Source organism: Cryptomeria japonica, chromosome 11 (genome assembly GCF_030272615.1).
Source record: "Cryptomeria japonica chromosome 11, Sugi_1.0, whole genome shotgun sequence".
Lineage (NCBI taxonomy): Eukaryota > Viridiplantae > Streptophyta > Pinopsida > Cupressales > Cupressaceae > Cryptomeria > Cryptomeria japonica.
Genome location: NC_081415.1, coordinates 702,204,189 through 702,225,643, shown reverse-complemented (window position 1 = coordinate 702,225,643; position 21,455 = coordinate 702,204,189).

Here is a 21,455-nt window from a genome sequence, read left to right as displayed (position 1 = left end):
TTCTTTATTTTTACTATTTTCTTTGAAAAGTCATTTGAGAACAATATCCTCTTCTATTTCATCTGCAAGGGAAGTAGAGGACTGTACAAAAATACCATCATAAATGACATTTGAAATTGAAGTTTGTGGCTTCATAGCCTTTGATGGTTGTCTAGACTATCTTGGTGATGGAGGAAGAGACATTAGTGAAAGTACAGGTTCTATTTTGTATCCATCCTTGCCAGTATCTATGATTTTCAATTTCTTTTCTAAATCTTTCATCAAAGTTTCTAAACTTTTAGCTATATAGGCTACTCTGTTATGAGGAACAAAGGTATCAACACACTATGTAAATGCATTATAGGTATAGCTCGTATCAATAAGAATATTGACTTCAACTCCATTATAAGGAAATTTTAAGCACTGACGATATATAGATGGTACTGCTTTCATTTCATGAATCCATGGCCTACCTAGTAAGATGTCATATGAAAGAGGAAGGTCAAGCACCTAAAAAATAACATCTATTTCCACAGGTCCTACCCTGATCGGTAATAGCACCAGACCTTTAGAGTGTTGGTATTTTGGATATGTTGATATGGTTTCTTCATTGATGTCAACACTTTTCAAAACTTGTCAACCTTATTAGCGCTTTGAGATCTTTGGTTATGTTCATTGGCAAGTCAGTGACTTAAGCACAATAACCAATATTTGGTTCACCAGAAGGTTATATTGTTCACTAGCACTTGGAATGACTTGGAGACTACTTGGTTATGTCAAAGACATTATTTGATAACTTGGTTCTTGTGATTTGGTTACTGATTTATTCGGGTTTGCATATTTGTTGTTACCAACAAATAGGTCTAGGTTATGCACCGGCAAGCATATCTATTCTAGATTAGCACAACACATTATGAAGATGATTTATTATTATTGTAAATACATTGAGCCGACATGATGCATCGCATAATGATTTACTTGTAAATGATTTTATTGTAATATATATAGTGAGCCGACCTATTCGAAGATGAGATTGTTTCTAAAGTTTTAAGAACATTGCCACCAACATATAAAATGAAATTAACTACTATAAATGAATTGATAACAATGCCTAATGCATTAGTATCTAGAGACACCTTGGTTGGAAAACTTTGAGCTTTTGAACTTGAGGAATTTGGTCCTGTTGCTACTATTAAGATAGATCTAGCTTTCAAAGCATCATCATCATCTGTAGCATCATCATCATCATCATCATCTGAGAAATATGATTGGAAATTCTTTTATGCAAAAGAACTAGAATAAATCAGGAAGGAGAATGAAGAACTCGAAGATCTTGAAGCACTATTTGCAAGAAAAATGCCTAAAGGTCTAGTTGGAAGTAAGTATGAAGGTAAAGCACCCTTTAAATGTTTTAACTTTAATAAGATTGGCCATATGGCTTCTAGATGTCCTAATAGACATGCAAGACTAAGAGAAGAAACTAAAAGAAGTTATAAGCCTAACCCTGATTATCAGAGATATAAGTTCAAGAAGAATAGATACAAATCTTGTTATTATGTTGATGAAGGAGTTACTAATGATTTAGATGAGGATCCAAAAGTCAATGGATGGGCTTTTGTTGTTATAAGGATGAATGGATTGTTGATTCAAGATGTTCACATCCTATGACTGGTAATAAGAGTAAATTATTAACCTTTCAGGAATACAATGGAGGTCTAGTAATATTTGGAGATGATAAAGCTTGTTCGATCAAAGGAAAAGGCACTATATCTTTTGATGGTAAGCACAATACTGATAATGTTTACTATGTAGAAGGTTTGAAGCATAATCTTTTGAGAGTTGGTCAACTAGTTGAAAAAGGATTTTAGTTACAATTCAAGAATGGTAAATGCAAAATCTTAAATAGAACTGGTTTGGAAATTACAACCGGTAATCAGACTAGAGGTAATATATTTTATTTGAACAACAATGAGAAAGCATGTTTGATTCCACATATTGATGAAAGTTGGTTATGGAATAAGAGACTTTGCCATGTAAACTTTGATTGCATTGTAAAAATCAGTACAACTAACGTGGTAAGAGATTTACCTAAGATTGTTAAACCTCACAATCCAGTATGTAAGGAATGTCAATTTGGAAAGAAAGTTAGAGAAACTTTCAAGAGTATTCTAGATAAATCTTACAATGTTCTTGATTTAATTCATACTAATTTATATGGTCCAGCAAGAACTAGAAGTATAAAAGGAGATAGGTATTTTATGCTAATCATTGATGACTATTCTAAAATGTGTTGGGTTACTTTTCTTAGGGAGAAATATGAAGCATTTGGGAAATTCAAACTATTCAAAGTGATGGTAAAGAATGAAACCAGCAAGAAAATCAAATGTTTGAGATTAGATCAAGGAGGTGAGTTCACATCTAAGGAATTTAATACATTCTATGAAGTGAACAGGATAAGAAGACAATTATCAGCACCCTAGACACCCCTATAGAATGGAGTTGTAGAAAGGAAAAATAGAACTATCTTGGATGAAGCCAGAAGTATGATATCATAAGAAAATCTACCTCATATATACTGGAGAGTGTTAGGATTCCCACAGATACTGAGAGGGGGGGGGGTGAATCAGTATCTAACTGGTTAATAGATTTTCTTAATTTAAAACATGTAGAGCATATCAATACTATGTACCGGTAAGCAGAAAGTAATGCAATAAATAGATATAAAAACAACCATATGAAAAACACACCATAACACAAGGATTTAATGAGGAAACCCAATGTAGGGAAAACCTCAGTGGGATTTATGACCCACAATATTCACTTACTGGCCAATAAGAGAATATTACTGCTACAAGAGGGGTTGCACATGCAGAATGGCCAACTGCCTAGAGCTCACTACTCAAATACAAAATGGGAAGTCTCACTGACTTACAAAATAGATTATATAAATCGAGTGTCTTGTATTGCTTCAAAATAGCATCTATAATGCCAGATCTAGTACCGGTTTCTTCTCTGCTTCTTACATAAACCCTTAACCTATAATTCGCATAATAGGTCTACCTTATTTTGCCTAATTACATTCCTCTTATTTACTTACAAATGTTCTACAATGATCTCTCTTATATAAGAGTCATTTTACAACTTGCCAAGTCGGCTTACAATGATTTTACAAATAATAAACAAAATATATTACAACAAAAATCTTGTTGGCCTCTATGTCAGTATGCTACCTTTCACTGCCGGTGCTGGTGATCTGAGTGCCAGTGTAAAGTCTGATCTTACTAGTGCTGGTGGAATGCCTTGCCAGTGTCATAGGATTGTAAGGTTGCCATCAATGAAAAAACCTTCAATCACCTACAATGTCTCATTGGAGTGTGCATATGCCAATAGAGAGAAGCAGACAATACAACAGTTTATATATTCAATAGAGTTCACATAAAAGGTGAAACCGGTAAGACCCCTCATGAACTATGGTTTGGATATACTCCTACTCTTAAATATTTCAGAATATTTTAAAGTAAATGCTATATTAGAAGAGATGAGTATATTGGAAAATTTGATCCTAGAAGTGATGAAGGAATATTTCTTGGTTATTCATCTAAGAGCAAGGCATATAGATGTTTTAACAAGAGATTGCTAAAAATTGTTGAGAGTAAAAATATGAATATTGATGAAAAGTTTAGAGGAAATTCAAGGTACATGGACTCTGAATCAACAATAGAGATAATTACAAATGAATCGACTATGAGTACACTGGTACATAATGTTGATCCATTTACACCAGCATCATCTAAGGATTCAACGGTTACTAAAGAACAACAACAAGTAAAAATATCCTAGTATATAAGATTGAATCACTCTAAAGATCAGATAATTGGAAACAAATTTCAAGGAATTATGACTAGAGGAAGATTGGCAAATGAAGAGGTATGTCTTATTTCTCAAATTGAACCTACATCAATTAATGAGGCATGTGAAGATAAGTATTGGATTAAGGACATGGAAGATGATTTGGAACAAATTGAAAGGAATAACACTTGGTCATTAGTTCCCTATCCTAAAGACAAAAATGTAATTAGAACTAAATGGGTTTTTAGAAATAAACTTAATGAAGATGGTAAGGTAATCAGAAATAAAGAAAGATTAGTGTGTAAAGGATATTCATAGAAATAAGGAATTGATTTCAATGAAACCTTTGCACCGGTAGCCAGAATTGAGGTAGTCAGACTTTTATTGGCTTTTGCAGCACACAAGAACTATAAAGTATATCAAATGGATGTTAAATGTGCATTTGTGAATGAAGATCTTGAAGAAGAAGTTTATATTGAACAACCTGATGGATTTTATTTGACAGATAGAAAAGACATGGTTTGCAGGTTAAGGAAAACTTTCTATGGACTAAAACAAGCTCCTAGAGCTTGGTATGCTAGATTGGACAAATATATTTTAAAGCTTGGATACACTAAAGGTAATGCTGACAACAATCTATACTACAAAGTGACTAATGATGATATCTTGGTTATGAAGTTTTTTTTGATGATACAATATTTGGAGGAGAAGATGAATTGTGTAAAGACTTTTCTAATAAAATGCAACAAGAATTTCAAATGTCTATGATTGGAGAGATAAAATTCTTTTTAGGATTCAGATCTCACATACTGATAAAGGTATATCCCTATGTCAATCTAAGTACTTGAAGGAATTACTAAAGAAATTTGGCATGGAAAACTCTAAACCGGTAAGCACACCTATGACTACAACTGATAAATTATCTTTGAAGGATGAATCAACACCTATTAATTCGACTAGATACAAGTCTATGATAGGAGGTTTACTGTATTAGACACAAACAAGAGCTGATATTATGAATGCAGTATGTATTGTTTCAAGATTTCAGAGTAATCCTAAAGAAAATCATGAATCAATAGTGAAAAGGATTTTCCGGTACCTACAAGGCACTACAAATCTTGGCTTATGGTATCCTAGAGATGAAAATTTTAATTTATGTGTATACACAGATGCTAATCAGGAAGGAGATGTGGATGAAAAGAAAAGAACCACTGGGGGAGGTTTTTTTCTTGGTAGTAGACTAATTTCATGGTTTAGCAAGAAACAAAGTTGTACATCACTATCAATAGCAGAATCAGAATATGTTTTAGTAGCAAGTAATTATAAACACGTATTATGGATCAAGCAAATGTTGAAGGACATAAAGGTAAAATGCAAGGAACCTATAACTATTTACTATGATAATATGGTAGCAACTGATATATCTAAGAATCTAGTATTTCACTCTAAGACTAAACATGTTTCTATCAAATTCAATTTTCTAAAAGAGAATGTTGAAGAAAAACAAGTCAAATTGGTTTATGTGAATAGTAAAGAGCAGGTTGCAGATATTTTACAATTCCTTTGCCTAAGGAGACTTTTGAATATCTTAGGGAGAAGATTGGAGTTCTAGCCCCACCGGTAGACACTTAGATATTTGATGTTTGTCATCAACCAACAAAATTAACAGAAAAATATTTTTCTGGCTTTAAGGAGGAGAGATACTTCTCAGGGGGAGTAGTTGGTATATTTTAATGAGTTGGTATTTTGTATTTGAATCTAGTTTTTGTATTGCTTTGGCATTTGATGTGAAAGGGGAAGAGATATTATGGAAAAACATTTGGGGGAGAGATATCTTTTGGGAGAAATCATTCCTTGGGGAGAGAAATTATGTATTTTGATTTCTAGTTAATGATCTCTTTGGGAGATTGTTGGTTTTTGGTTTTTGGCATTTCTGTTTTGGCACTTTGATGGTTTTTCCATCTCATGTTGCCGTCAATGCCAAAGGTGGAGATTGTTGGTATTTTGGATATGTTGATATGGTTTTGTCATTGATGTCAACACTTGTTAACACTTGTCAACCTTATTAGCACTTGGAGATCTTTGGCTATGTTCACCGGCAAGTCAGTGACTTATGCATAGTCACCGATATTTGGTTCACCGATAGGTTATATTGTTCATGAGCACTTGGAATGACTTTGAGACTACTTGGTTACATTGATGACATTATTTGATCACTTGGTTTTGGTGATTTGGTTATTGATTTATTTGGGGTTGCATATTTGTTGTTACTGGCAAATAGGTCCAGGTTATGCACCGACAAGCATATCTATTCTAGATCAGCATGGCATGTTATGAAGATGATTTATTATTATTGTAAATGCATTGAGCTGATATGATGCATCACATAGTGATTTATTTGTAAATGATTCTATTGTAATATCTATAGTGAGCTGACCTATTCAATTGGTCTTAGGTTATGGTATAAATGTAAGATCTCATTTGTGAGATTGATATGCTATTGGAAAAGGGATTGTAATAATGTATATCTGTGTAGCGTCCTAACATTGCGACACTTGCAATTTCAACTACATTTCAGTCTTCACGATGGCAATGCAACACGTAACCTGAATGGAGCCCGCGAAACCTGATTATGACACTGAAAACTGCATTTTCTTGCACCCTGGCCTGAACCTCCTTTGCACCCTGCTGTCCCGGGAGGTGGGACCAAAGTGCCCAGCGCCCTGGTCCTTCAAGACCAGGGTGCCCAGTGCCCTGGTCCCACAGGACCATGGCGCCCAGCGCCCTGGTCCCTGGGTCCTATTTTGGGCCCGGTCTCTTTTGGACTTCGGGTCTTTATGTTTGCAAATTGGAAAATTATATTTCCTGGTCGGCCTAAGGTCGGAAAAATCAGTCTATCAGCCCTAAATGACAAGTATATAAACTACATTTTCCTCTCTCATTTGGGGGAGATAGATACATGATGAAAAAAGTGTGGAAACTATACTCAAGCATTCAAGCATTCAAGCATTCCTTCAAGCAATTGATCATTTCAAGTCTCCATTCAAGGCTAAGTGTTGCATTCAAGACAAGGATTCAACCATTGAAGAGGAGATCACTTACAACATACTACTACAACATACAACATACAACATCTATACCTTCGCACATAAGGATACAAACATCCTTACAACAAGGTATTAGTACTTGTTTTACATTACAGACATTTACATTTACAGCATTGCTCATTTCTTGGTTAATTCCAAAACTGGGGTTTGACCTAAAGGCAAACCCCTAATCCCTAACCCCCCAATCGTCTTCACTTTTCTGTGTGTAGGTTGCAGGTACGTGGCTGAAATTGAAGATCTGGAATCCTTGTGCAGTGATGAACAGATCCCCCTTCGTTTCGTGGATTTTTTGGAGGACCGTGGTGCTTGGGCACCATCGTCCTGGCAACTTTCGTTCAAATTTGTAGGACAACGCGATATCAACATTTTACTGCTAATTCCAGGTCCGCAGCTTCATACTGTATTCCTATCTCAGTTTATAAGCGAATCTTTCTCACTTTCTATGCATTCCTAGCTTAATTCTTCTATGCACATTCTTTACAAAAGAGGGTAGCCTTGCTGTCATAACCCTTAAAACTCATTTAGCATCCAATCTTGCATTGCGTGGGATTGGATCTTGTGGGTTTCAACCCCTCTTTTGAATGTAAAGTCTCCCAAGTGAAAACCATCAACCCTAGTGAATCTCCCTTCTCTCTCCTTGGAGTTGGAAGAGGGGAGAGCAACTAGGGTTCGATCATGATTTTTCGCTTTACATTTTGGTGAACCCGACGTGAACATCCTTTCTGATTATTCATAGTTAGATCTGAAAATTGGATTCCTTGATTACATTTCCATGTTTGATCTTTTGCAAATTTTAGAGGTTGATTGCATAAAAACCCTAAATTTTCTTTTTAGTAATTGAACTTGTGAAATGTCTAAATGTTAATGCTTGTTTCAGATCTTCCCTTCTATTACAAATTATCAATTCATATCTATGCTTTAATTTTGAAAATTAAGTGGTTAAGTGTTAAAACCCTAATTTTTAAAACCCTCTTGATTCAACCTTTGTTCGACAATTTCACCGATCAAAACATTTCCAAATCAGCTGTAATTTTGGATTCCGCAATAAAATCACAATATCTTTCATCCCTGAAAATTTGGAAAAAAGTTGCGAGGACCGTGTGCACTCCGAGCGCCATCGTCCCCGACATTTTTTCCGAAATTTCGGGAGCTAGATCTTACTGTATTTTCCTACTAAAATCCAGAATTTTGGCTGATTTTATCAAATCTAACACTTTCAAAATTAAAGTCAAAGTTGGTCTAAGGATTGCTTGGATTAACGCTTCTAATCATTCAAAAAAATCATTGAAACTGAAATTTTGTGTCAAAATTGTGTTCTTACTATCCTAAATCTGAAAAGTGTGTTTGCATTCATTCGAAATTTCAGTGCTTTATTCAAATTCTTACAATTTGTGACTTTTGAAATTAAGTGCTTAATTACAACAACTTTAATTTCCGCTTTCAAAATTGAATTTTGCGTGAAATTGAGTCAATTTTTAAAATTTCAAAATTTGCATTGCTCTTGACATTCCCTCTAAAATCATAAAATTCAAAATTTCAGTTTCCCTCTCTTTTTCAAAATTCAAATTTTGCATTTTTCGACAATCTTGGTAGGGTTCAATTTCGAGATTGCAACTTTAATTTGGCCTATCTACACATCGTAAAACCACTCAATTTTTTCAGATTAGCTCCAAAATCATCATAACTTTCATCCCTGCAAATTTCGAAAAAAGTTGTCGGGACCGTGTGCACTCCGAAGCGCCACGGTCCCTAACATTTTTTTTGAAATTTTGGGAGATTGTCCTGATTGTATTTAACAGCTTAAATCCAGAAGATTGGCTGATTTTACTGAAAATTGTTACCTCTAAAATCAAAATTTTCTCTCCCTCTCTAGTGCATGAGTTTCACAACAATAAGCCCTACTTACACTATTCCCGTTAGACGAAGCCATAGAATTAAGTCTTTCCGAGGTTTAATTACCGAGGAGATGGAACCTAATTTGAATAGCCTTTTTAACAAGGACATGGGTAATTCCTCTAATCCTCCTAATGATGAAGAAGCTCTCCATGAGGTTTCTGAAGAACAAATTTCGAAATTGGATAACCAATTTGACAATTTTCGACAATGGATGTCTCAAGAATACCCCGATAGTCAAGCTCTTCCTTTAATTGAGGGTCTAAAATGTATGCTTCAAAGTGATCAGAATGGAATTGATATTTTGCGTGGTATTGCACACATTGTGGATTCGAATGTGATGCCTATGAAGAGTTGTGCTGAAAATTTGGGTTATACACAACCTCCTACTCAAGTCAATCATTCTATTCCTTTGATGACTTCTATTGCTAGCATACCTTCCTTTACATCAAACATAATGGCTACTTCTACACAAGACATTCCTCCTATGATCATCAGTCATGGGGGAAATCCTTCCTCTTCAATTAACCCTCTTCCTTAATTTAATCCGACTTCTTCATTCATTCCTTCAATGAGTGTTCCTATTACATCTCCACAAATGAACATGATGCAAGGGGACAATTCATTCAATCATTCCATTCCTCCTTGTAGTGTTCCTCCTGTCCAATCATCTCCTATGATTAATTATCATAGGGTCCCACCACCTTACTCTTTACCTTCTTTCAATAACATAATACCTCCATCTCAATCTAACACATCTAATATGAACTCTTCGACTGAAGCGACCATTAACAATCTTGCACAAACTGTCTCTTCTTTACAGCAACAAATTGCTTCTATGAATCAATCTAAGTTTAGCGTGCCCACATTTGATGTTGCGAGCCCACTTTCTCTTGACATTGTTCGAGCTATTCCCCCTAAACATGTTGAAATTCTGCATTTGGAGCTTTATAATGGTAAAGGTGATCCTCTAACACATGTTAAGACTTTTCAAACAATATGTACCGATTTTGCTTATGACCAAAGGTTGCTTGCAAAACTGTTTACTAGAACATTAAGAGACAAAGCCCTACAATGGTATTGTTCGTTTCCTTCTTATTCTATTACTTCTTTTGAACAACTTGCAAATGCTTTCATTCAACAATTTCAAAACAATATAAGTCCTAAAGTTACTTTGATTGATTTAATGCATTGTAAACAAGGTGTTAAAGAGAAAGTGACTGATTTCATTGGTAGATATAAGCATTTGTATGCTCAAATTTCTTTTCCAGTGCCTGACAATGATATTCAAAGAATCTTTATTTCTAATTTACAAAAAGATATTCGAGACAAACTTTTGTTTTCTGATTTTACTTCTTTCCAACAGTTGTGTGCAACTCTTCACAATTATCAACTTACTGTGAGTCAAATGGAACAATCACATCCTATGGCTCCGAGTGATAAGGGTGATAGCAGTCAACAACCATTTGGGAAGTTTAAACCGAATAGAGATTCCATCAAATTCAATGAAAACATCATCAACAACAATGTGAATGCAGCATCAGGTGTGCCTCCTATTTCTAAATTTTTCAAGAAAGAAAGAAAGTATACTCCTTTGAATGAATCATTGCATAGTATTATGAATAAGTTATTGGAAAAAAATGTGCTTACTCTTCCTCCTATAAGGCAAATTGATCCTGAAAAGATTACTTCACCTTATTTTGATAACAAAGCTTTTTGTCAATTTCATCGTCAGCCTGGGCATGATACTGAAAAATGTTTTTCTTTAAAGGGTAAAATTCAAGATTTGATTGATAATAATACTATTTCTGTTTCTGGAGTGAATGATAAAGGCAATACATTTGTAGCTCCTCCTAATCAAAATCTTTAGATTTTCACTGATCCATTACCTTCTCATACCTCTAATGCGATTGAGACTAATGATTCCTCTCTTTCATCTGATGGTCTTGTGTCTATGACTCCAAATGTGATTAACTTTGTAGAGCAGCAAGAAAACCCTAAAGAACTTTCCATCACATTTGATTCCAGTGAAACCATTAGGGCACCTGATGGTCCTTTATATATAGTTGCAAAAGTCAAGAATACACCTTGTCGTGGAGTTCTTATTGATCCTTCGTGTATGGTTAATGTTATTACTGAAGAATTTCTTTTTACTTTGCAATTGAATCAAGTGATATATGACAAAACAGATGTGATTGTGAAACTATTTGATGCATTTTCTTCTCCTGCAATTGGTTCTATTACATTGCCTATTGAGGTCCATAACAAATCCCTTGATCTAAACTTTGCTATTATTCCATCTTCTGAACAATTTCGTGTGAAGCTTGGCTATCCTTGGCTATCTTCCATGAAAGATATTGCCTCTTCTATTCACAAGTGTTTGAAATTTCCCCATAATGGTGAAGTTGTTACTGTCAATCATAGTCTCTTTAAACCAGCTGAAAGAACTTCTAGCGTTCCTATTGATTACTTTTGGCCTAAACAATTCCAATCTCTTCCTCCGCGAAGTGATCATCTTTTCAAATCTTATCAAAAGTGGAAAACAGATATGATCCTATCTCTAAGTGAACCTAGAACACCCAAACTTGACATTCCTATCATTCTTGAGAAGGAAGTTCTTCCTTTGAAAGATAAAACTAATGTCTTTCCTCAAGAAGATTCCCAACCCATCCCTATGGATGTGACTATGCCTATGATTAATAAACTTCCTAAAAGTAGACATATCCCTCCTCGTCATGATGGACTTGGTCTCCTTCCTAAACCAAATATTCCTCCCTTATATGGAGCAGTTCCTCCTCCTTCTTTTTTTAGAGAGAAGAGACCTTCTTCTTCTCCTATTATTCAACCTAAGAGACCACAACCTAAACACCCAAGTGATAAGGATGAGAACATTCCTCCTCCTCAATTTTCTTCACTTCCTACTAAGACTAGACGAAATCGTTTTGCACGTGAACGCCGACGAAAGGGTCATCTTAGAGCTCAAGCAGCTGCTTCTCAAACTTCGCAATCCCCAAAAACACCTTCAACAAGCATTATTCCATTTTCTCCAAAATCTCCAAAACATAAGATGCATGATGGTCTTGATCCTGTGCGAATTAAAGACCCTATTTTTATAAATCTTGATGATTCTATAGATGAAAATGTTATTCATGATGAAAATGTTGCTTCTCTTGCTTCTGATAGTGAATATGAACTTGTTGATATTGATAACTATTTATCTAATGAATTTTCTAAAGCACTTATCCTAGCTCCTAGACAAGAACAACATGGCTTGGAACATGAACATAGCCCTTGTTTGGATCTTGTGATAGCTCCATCTACTGTGTTGAATGTTCCTCCTCTAGCGTGTTCCCTGCCTTCCCGAAACATTGATCAGCAAGATCGGGGGGTAGATGACGTGCTAGACTAGTTACATTAGCATAGCAGATTCTCTCCTCTTCTCTTGTGTTACTTCTTCTATACGTTATTCTCATTCTTCTATTTGTTGTCCTTAGTGTTGTCTACTTGAGAACGATGCAAAGCATTGAGATCTCTCTTGGTCTCTCTCATGTTGACTCAAAAGACACATGTGTTCCCTTCTTCTAGGTGACCTTCCTTGATTGGGGCATGAAGAACAATTATGCATACATACATATGATATACATGAATTATCATACAACATACTGACCCCGAGGAAAGCGAAGTCACCTTGTGCTTTGTGTTTTGTATCTATTATCCTTGGGCTTATCTCACACTTGGGGGCTAAATCCTTGTGATAACGTGCTCCTTTCCCTTTTTTATTTTCTTATATGTATCACTACCTTAAAGCAATCAGCCCCGGTGAGGCGTGTGCGATCGCTTTAACGTAGGGGGGCATACATCCCGTTCATATCTTTTCAAGATACTTGAAAATTTCTTGACAAATTTAGCTTTGCCTTGAAAATTTTTGATATCTTTCTTGCATGACTCATAGTGAGGGAACCTTGCTACTGACAGTCATGGTTCTCCCTTGTGATCTTCCCTTTTACTTTTTCAATTGAAGCCGTAAGATCCTTAGTCCACTGGGGGCTTGGTGTATCTTGCCTCCTTCACGTGGTGAAAGTCTTTCAATGTTGTTTCCTTGTACTTTACCGGAAGTATGAGCATACATACTCCCGCTAAAGTGGGGGCTAAATGTAGCATCCTAAAATTGTGACACTTGTAATTTCGACTGCATTTCGGTCTTCACGATGGCGACGCAACACGCAACCTAAATGGAGACCCCGAAACCTGATTATGACACTGAAAACTACATTTTCTTGCACCCTGGCCTGAACCTCCTTTGCACCCTGCTGTCCCGAGAGGTGGGACCAGAGTGCCCAGCGCCCTGGTCCTTCAAGACCAGGGCGCCCAGTGCCCTGGTCCTTCAGGACCAGGGTGCCGAGCACCCTGGTCCCCCAGGACCATGGTGCCCAGCGCCCTGGTCCCTGGGTCCTATTTTGGGCCCGGTCTCTTTTGGACTTCGGGTCTTTATGTTTGCAAATTGGAAAATTATATTTCCTGGTCAGCCTAAGGTCGGAAAAATCAGTCTATCAGCCCTAAATTTCAAGTATATAAACTACATTTTCCTCTCTCATTTGGGGGAGATAGATACATGACAAAAAAAGCATGGAAACTATACTCAAGCATTCAAGCATTCAAGTATTCCTTCAAACAATTGATCATTTCAAGTCTCCATTCAAGGCTAAGTGTTGCATTCAAGACAAGGATTCAACCATTGAAGAGGAGATCACTTACAACATACTACTACAACATACAACATACAACATCTATACCTTTGCACATAAGGATACAAACATCCTTACAACAAGGTATTAGTACTTGTTTTACATTACAGACATTTACATTTACAGCATTGCTCATTTCTTGGTTAATTCCAAAACTAGGGTTTGACCTAAAGGCAAACCCCTAATCCCTAACCCCCCAATCATCTTCACTTTTCTGTGTGTAGGTTGCAGGTACGCGGCTGAAATTGAAGATCTGGAATCCTTGTGCAGAGACGAACAGATCCCCCTTCGTTTCGCGGATTTTTCGGAGGACCGTGGCGCTCGGGCACCATCGTCCCGACAACTTTCGCTCAAATTTGCAGGACAGCGCCGTATCGACATTTTACTTCTAATTCCAGGTCCGCAGCTTCATACTGTATTCCTATCTCAGTTTATAAGCGAATCTTTCTCACTTTCTATGCATTCCTAGCTTAATTCTTCTATGCACATTCTTTACAAAAGAGGGTAGCCTTGCTGTCATAACCCTTGAAACTCATTTAGCATCCAATCTTGCATTGCGTGGGATTGGATCTTGTGGGTTTCAACCCCTCTTTTGAATGTAAAGTCTCTCCCCTAAGTGAAAACCATCAACCCTAGTGAATCTCCCTTCTCTCTCTTTGGAGTTGGAAGAGGGGAGAGCAACTAGGGTTCGATCGCGATTTTCCACTTTACAATCTGAAAATAAGTAGAGCTATACATGCAGACATCATTTAAAGATTGAAGGAAGGTATTTGAAGAAGGCATATTAGAGCTAAACTGGTACTGAATCTAGCATATGAACATGCTATTTTATGTAGTACATTATCATTGTAGTAAATTTTTGTGATTGAGCAGTGAGCTCTAGGCAGCTGGCCTTTCTACATGTGTAGACTCCATATTGTACACACATACTATTTGCAGTAATATCATTTTATTGTGGGTAAGGCTTCCCACCATGGTTTTTCCCCTTATAGGGTTTCCACGTACAAATATTTGTGTTATGTGTTGTGGATGTTCTGATTAATTAAAAAAACATGTTTTCAGGACCTTAAACCTTTAACATAGGTGATTAAAATAAGACACCAAAAAGTCCAGTGCTTAAGAACCGCATACAAAATGACTGGCAAAAAAGCCAGCAAACCAAAAGGACAACAAGACAAACAACAACAAAGAAACAAAGAAGGCACTACACAGTAATTTTCTTCAACAGGTCCTCCACCTTTATCACCAGCTCGTCATAAGTGGCCCTGATGGCTTTAAGGTCTCCCAGATCCTTGTTAGGTTTCTTATCCTTCTTTTTACCTCTGGTATGGGTTTTTGGACCTTGAACTTCCCCTGTTGCTTCAGTTTCCGAGTCAATGTCTAGGATTTCCTTTTCTTCATCCAATTTGCTGATGAGAGTTTTGGTGTTGTTAGCTAAAATCTTTAGGATGCTTAGGCTCTATTCAGCAATGCTCTTTAGACATTCTTCAATTTTGCCAACTTTGCTAACAATATCTAAGAGTTTGGTCGTTAGTGTCAGCAAGATTTTTCCTTTCCAACAAATCCTTCTCTATTTATTCAAACCTCGGGTTGAAGGCATCTCTTATATTTTTGGCTTTAGCAATGGTGTTTTTCAGGTCCTCTATGTAGTTGGCCATGGTCTTTCCTTCCCTAGTATTGATGGTTTCCAATATCAGGTTTCTATTGCATAGTTTTTTGTTTTCGTCCACAACTTTCTTGTAATCATTAATAAGCCACTCCATAGTTTCCATGAAACCTTGCATACCCTCAGGCAGAGGGTTAGAGGGGGGGTCAACTTTTCCAAGGGTTTCCTATTACTCTTTAGGGGTGTGCCAGGTGGTAGTTGTGTCTACAACCCTAAGAGCCTCTTCCATGGTCTCCTTTTCTAGATTCTGATCAACTTCCAGGGCCTTTACCTTCTTGTGGACTTCTGGTTCCTTAACAATCTCCTCTTTCTTCTTGTGGTTTTTCTTGGTCTGGGTGTGAGCTTTTGTCTTCTTCTTCAGTAGCCCTTGAGGGTTCTCCTCCTTAGAGTCATCCAAGACCTCCTCTTCTGAAAAAATGCTAATCTGGGATCTACCTTTAGGCTTTTTGCCCTTAGAGGATGAAGGTCTAGTTTTGATGTATTTCGTCTTCTTCTCACTTTCATAATCTAAGACATCCATGCTATCATTTGTATCAGTTGAAGGGTCATTGCCAGACTCCTCTTCCTCTGAGAAGGTAGGGTTAGACCCCTCATCCTCAGAATCCATAGAGGGCTGCATACGAGCAATTTGGTTGGCCTTTAGATGGTCATAAATTAGGACCATTAGGCCTTGATGCATGGTAGTATCACCTAATGGGTTCTCTTTGTAGGCCTTAATGGTAGCATTCATCAAACAGAGAAGAAAATAAGGGAAGTTAACCTTTTCATTGTGCCTAAAGTGATTCAGCAGAACAAAGTGATAACCATAAACTTTTGTGAACCTACCATCTAAAGTGATATAATGCATTAAAACAAATAGGACCTCCCACCAGTGTTTGGCAAAAGCCCTAGGCATGTAGTAAGTTTTGCTCAACTTTACGAGTCATTTTTTATCCTTCTTGGTATCTAGGTATCTTTCAATAGCTTCCTTATTGACTTTTGTATCTGTGTAGAAGTTGCACCCTTCTCCTGTGAGGCTCATGGCTTGAGCAATTAAATCTTCATCAATTTCAACCATTTGGTCTCCCATTTTTAGCATACCCTTTCTCTAGTTTTTATAGAATAAACTAGTGACCATGCCATCTCGTCCGTGGAGTCTCTCCATGAATTTTGAGAAACCACCCTTCTACAGAATAACCCAAACCTCCTCCTTCTATTTCCATTCTTTGCAGCTACTTGATTTGTATCACCTCCTGTTACCACCTATGTTGTCACTATTCAAAGCCAAATTTTGAAACTTGCAGAGCAAATTAGCCAGAGAGCTTTTTGGAACTATCAAAGTTATCCAGAAAGCATGGGAAATAATGACATTGGTATTATAATGAATGAGTCTCTCATTATTATAATGACTCGAAGTACTCCAATTAGTCCTTTTCATAATTATTTTATCTATCAAGAATCTTTGGAGTGCTTCTATATCGATCATTACAAATGATTTTCCTGACATTTTTCGGGGAGTTCTTTTTCTCTCATCCATGTAATCATTTCCTCTTTGTTAACCTCCGCATTGGCAGCTTAGTCAATAGAGCCATTGGCCTCTCGATAAATGTGGTAAATGTAGCTTTTTTTAAAAGTACTAATAAGGTCTATGGAAGAGATGATTATATTGTAGATTGACCATGATGGTTTTGAGATCCCCTTAAGAAAATTTATAATATTGTTTGAGTCCCCTTCAATCCATAGGTAGGGACAATTCCATTTTTTAGCTAGGAGGATACCTTGGAGAGTTGTCATTACTTCAGCTTTATGGTTAGTTTGGGTTCCAATAGGGACAACAACCATTTCCTTGCAAGTTCCTTTGTCATCTCTTAGAATAGTTCCACAACCTGAAGGACCCAGGTTATGTTTGGCAGCACCGTCAAAATTAACTTTGAACCAAACATAAGGGGGGTTTTTCCATTTAGCTTCTAGCCTTTTATTATGGTTGGGGTTAGGACTGTCGGTAATCTTCATATTCCACACGCTTAAGATGTTTCATTCTAGAGAGTTGTTCGAGAAACAAGGACCCTCAATGATTCCTATATTTTCCTAAATCACCCATTCAATTTTCTAGAACACAATATCCTGATTGAGGGAGACATCCCTAAAGAATTGATTATTTCTTTCCTTCCATACTCCCCACAAGATGTGAGGAAGAGAAAGCTACTACAAAGATCTCAAAAAGGAGTTAGTCCATTTTATATTCCAGGAGGAAAATAGATCACTCATGCTATTAGGAAACACCCAGACAATACTAAAACTTTTAAGAATTTTTTCCCATATTAAGGCTGAGAAGGAGTAGTGGATGGCAAGGTGGTCCATAGACTCTTCTGCCTAAAGGCACATAGCACATCTATTAGGGAAAGAAAAGCCTCTACTTTTTAGGTTGTCAAGGGTCAAGATTTTATTATGGAGGATGGTCCAAAAGAAGAAATTGATTTTGGGGGTAAGGCCTTTAATCCAAACTTTAGAACAAAAAGGATTGCCTGAAGGAGTGGGGGACAAGACACAATACATAGAGGAAATAGTTAAGGTACCTTTGGGATCATGTTTCCAAATTAGGGAGTCTACCTCTTTTTTCAACCAAACCATAGACAGATGGATCTTGAGCTTAGAAAGGCTTGGATGGATGCTTTCAATATTCTGCCATTTGTTACCAGCCTAGTACTCAGCAACTAAGGAGCCAAATGTTCTTATACAAGAGGGAGAATGGGGGGCTCATTCATTGATTTCTATCAAAGGTTTATCAAAAAGCCAAAGATCTATTGGCAGTGGGCCGAAGTCCCTCGCAGAGATTCATGACATGGTTTAACAGCCTCCTGTGGATTCTATAAGTCTAGTGGTTGTATCAGACATTAATAGGTCGATCTTTTAGTGCAATGACAACCCTAGCTTGTAACAAGTGGTATCAGAGCTTGGGCATGGGTTCGAATCACGTAGGCCGCGATGAGTGATGCTAGGAGGGGGATTGTTGGCAATGGACCACGCGTCCCTCGCAGAGATTCATGACATGGTTTAACAACCTCCTATGGATTCTATAAGTCTAGTGGTTGTATCGGGCATTAACAGGTTGATCTTTTGGTGCAACGACAACCCTAGCTTGTAATAGGATCCTCCCAGAATTTAACTTTCCTACCTTTTCCAACTTTCTAGATCACTCCTTTGGCTAAAATTTCTTTGCATTTAGAGGCATGATTCCATATGTGGGATCCATTGCTACTGAGATCCAAATTGATAAAAGAAGAAAGAGAGGAGGACTAAAGAGAGTACTTACTTTGCCAAATTTTACACCATTCGGTATCTAAATGAAACATTCTCTAGACTTGTTTGGATAGGAGAGCTTCATTTAAGGTTCAAATTCTCCTCAGGCCCAGACCACCTTGGCTCTTTGGTCTATAGACCTAGTCCCAAGCCACCAAAGACATTTTTTTCTTGTCCTCAATCCCAGACCTAAGGAATCTTCTTTGAATTTTCTCGATTGCATTAGCATACTTAACTAGATTTCTGAAAAGACTAAGAGCATAAATCGGAATACTTTGAAGAGAAGCTTTAAGAAGTTGGAGCTTTCTAGCTTGACTTAGGAGGGCTCCTTTCTAGCCAACTAAATTTTTATGAATTTGTCCACTAGAGAACTCCAGAAGGATTCAGGAGGTGTAGTTCCCATGGGGAGACCAAGGTAGGTAGCAGGAAGATTAGCAATCCTACACTCCAGGATTCTACTGATTCTCTGTTGTCTTCTCTCAGGGGAATTGATGAAAAAAAATTCACTTTTTGTCTAGTTGATTAGCTGACCAGAAGTAGAGGCAAACTTACAAAGAGTACTCTTCAAAATTTTAGCTTCAGAGATACTAGATTCCCCTATGATAAATTATCATCGACAAATTGTTGATGAGAACAAACAAGATCTGCTGAGGAAGGGTGGAGACCCTTAAAGGAGTCTTGCAAAACCATATTTTCCATAGTCCTTCCAAAACATTCTGCCATAATAATGAAAAGGATGGGGGAAATAGGATCCCCTTGCCTTAGACCTCTAGAAGCTTGGAAGAAGGGAGAAGGGGAACCATTGACAAGGATAGAAAAAGAGGTAGAGGTGATAAGTTGGGTTACGAGATCCAAAACTCTAGAGGAGAAACCAAAAGACATGAGAACCTTCATGAGAAAAGACAAGTCAACCCTATCATAGGCTTTGGAGAGATCAAGCTTATGATTTACTTGGAATGAGAAATTAATTAAATATAAATATTTAATTACTATTGAGTTATTAATTTTGCCATGTGACATTTAATGATTAAGGAATTAATTGTGTGCTCAAGATTTATTTAATTGCCTTTGGTTAGGACCTTGGTAATGTTGTCGAGATTAGGGGCCCATGGTTTAGATGACCATTTTTAGGGTATTACATTCACCCCTCTTTGAATTAAAGTGCAAGCAACGTGTTAGTTCAAAGAAAATTTGATGTCTAGGAGATGCCAGTTCTGAACTTGATTGATCACAAACTAGATTAAAAGCAAGGTGTTAAGTTTGATTCAGAGCGACAAAGTTGAATGAAGTCTGATTAAAGCGATACTGATCCCAAACATGATTGAACTAGGAATGATAAAAAACAAAGATACCAAAATTGAACTTGATTGATCAAGAAGTGGATCTTACTGATCTAGAACTTGATTGATCTAGACACATCGAGTGATGATAAAAAAATTGATCTTGAACTTGATTGATCAAGATACGATAAAGATAAACTGTTCAGCTTGATCAAGAAATGAATACTGAACACCCGCTTAGGTTTATTGTGATTAAAGAAACTTATAAATGTTAAGAGAGTGATTCAGATAAAAGACAAATATCAATTTGATATGAAGCAATGAAACTAATATGCCCCTAGAGATTGGTTTGATTCAAAAATCTCAACTTGATATAAAGTGATGAAGTTGAGATGCCCCTAGCGATGAGGTCTTTTTTTTTAATTTTCTTTAGTTTGAAAAATATTTTTTTGGCTCGACTTTTGATGAAGATTTGAAAATTTTCTTGACATTTGAAGATGTGAGGTCATAAGGTCACGAGTATGCCCCCTCGGGAGCGAAATCGAAAGATAGCGAGGGTACATAATGATAGGAAATTTTTTAGCAATGATAAGTTGTTTGAGCACAAATTGATTCAAAGGAATTTTTGAAAATTTAGCAAGAAATTGAGTGCAAAGTTGACTTATAGAAATTAAATTAAGATTCAGCGTTGATTCACAAGAAAATTGAGCGCAATTAGAAGAAAGAAAATGAGCTTTTGATGAAAAGCGCTAAGTGGTCCAAATTCTGAAATTGACTAGCAAAATGATCTCGAATTTTGATTTTGATCCTGAAAATGGAATCAGAATGGTCAAATTAGCTAAGGGTACGATTTTCATGTCCATCGGAGCAAGTTGAAAAATTAGGTTTTTGGCTATATATGGGACAAAAGTGTCATTTTCAATTCATTTTAACCCTCCAAGTTTGAAAATTCAAAAATCCTTTTACAAAGAAAATGGTGGTCCCTACTTTTCAGCATCAATTTGAGCGCCAGAAAAGACATAATTGACCTCGAAACTATGAGCCAATGGTAAGTGATCGATCTTAAGCATGTTTGTGTTTCCAATTTTGAATTTTTTAATGCATTTTTCAAGTTTTTCACGTGTTTTGGGTTGGGTATCCCGGGTTATCATATTAGACAGGGTCCTATCTTGTATGAGAAACTGGTAAAAATTCTTTTGTCATTTTAGCCCATTAGTTTTGTCGTTCTATGGCCACCCATGTCTCATACGAGAGGTCTGTAAAAAGATCCTTTTGTCATGCGAAGTCTAAAAGTTTGTCATTTGGGGTTGTTTTGTCATACTACACCTATTCTTGACTCGTAAGAAATGGTACTTTTTCTGTGTTTTGTCATATGAAAGACAGTGAACATTTTTGAAGGTGTAAACGTGAATTTTTTATTTTGTGTTTGACTTAGTTGGATTTGCGTAATGTTTTGCTTCTCTTGTAGGCTTATTTGGAATATTTCTCTGATGCTTCGCTGTGGGGTTTTGTTGTTTGCAGGTTTGATTACCTCCTATGTTATTCAGATGCATGTATCCTCCCACTATGGCATTGGTGTGACATTTATCTGAGGTTGAGCAGACTCATGTTGATTTGTGTCGCTTGACTCATCTGTTGGGATTACTCGATATCCATG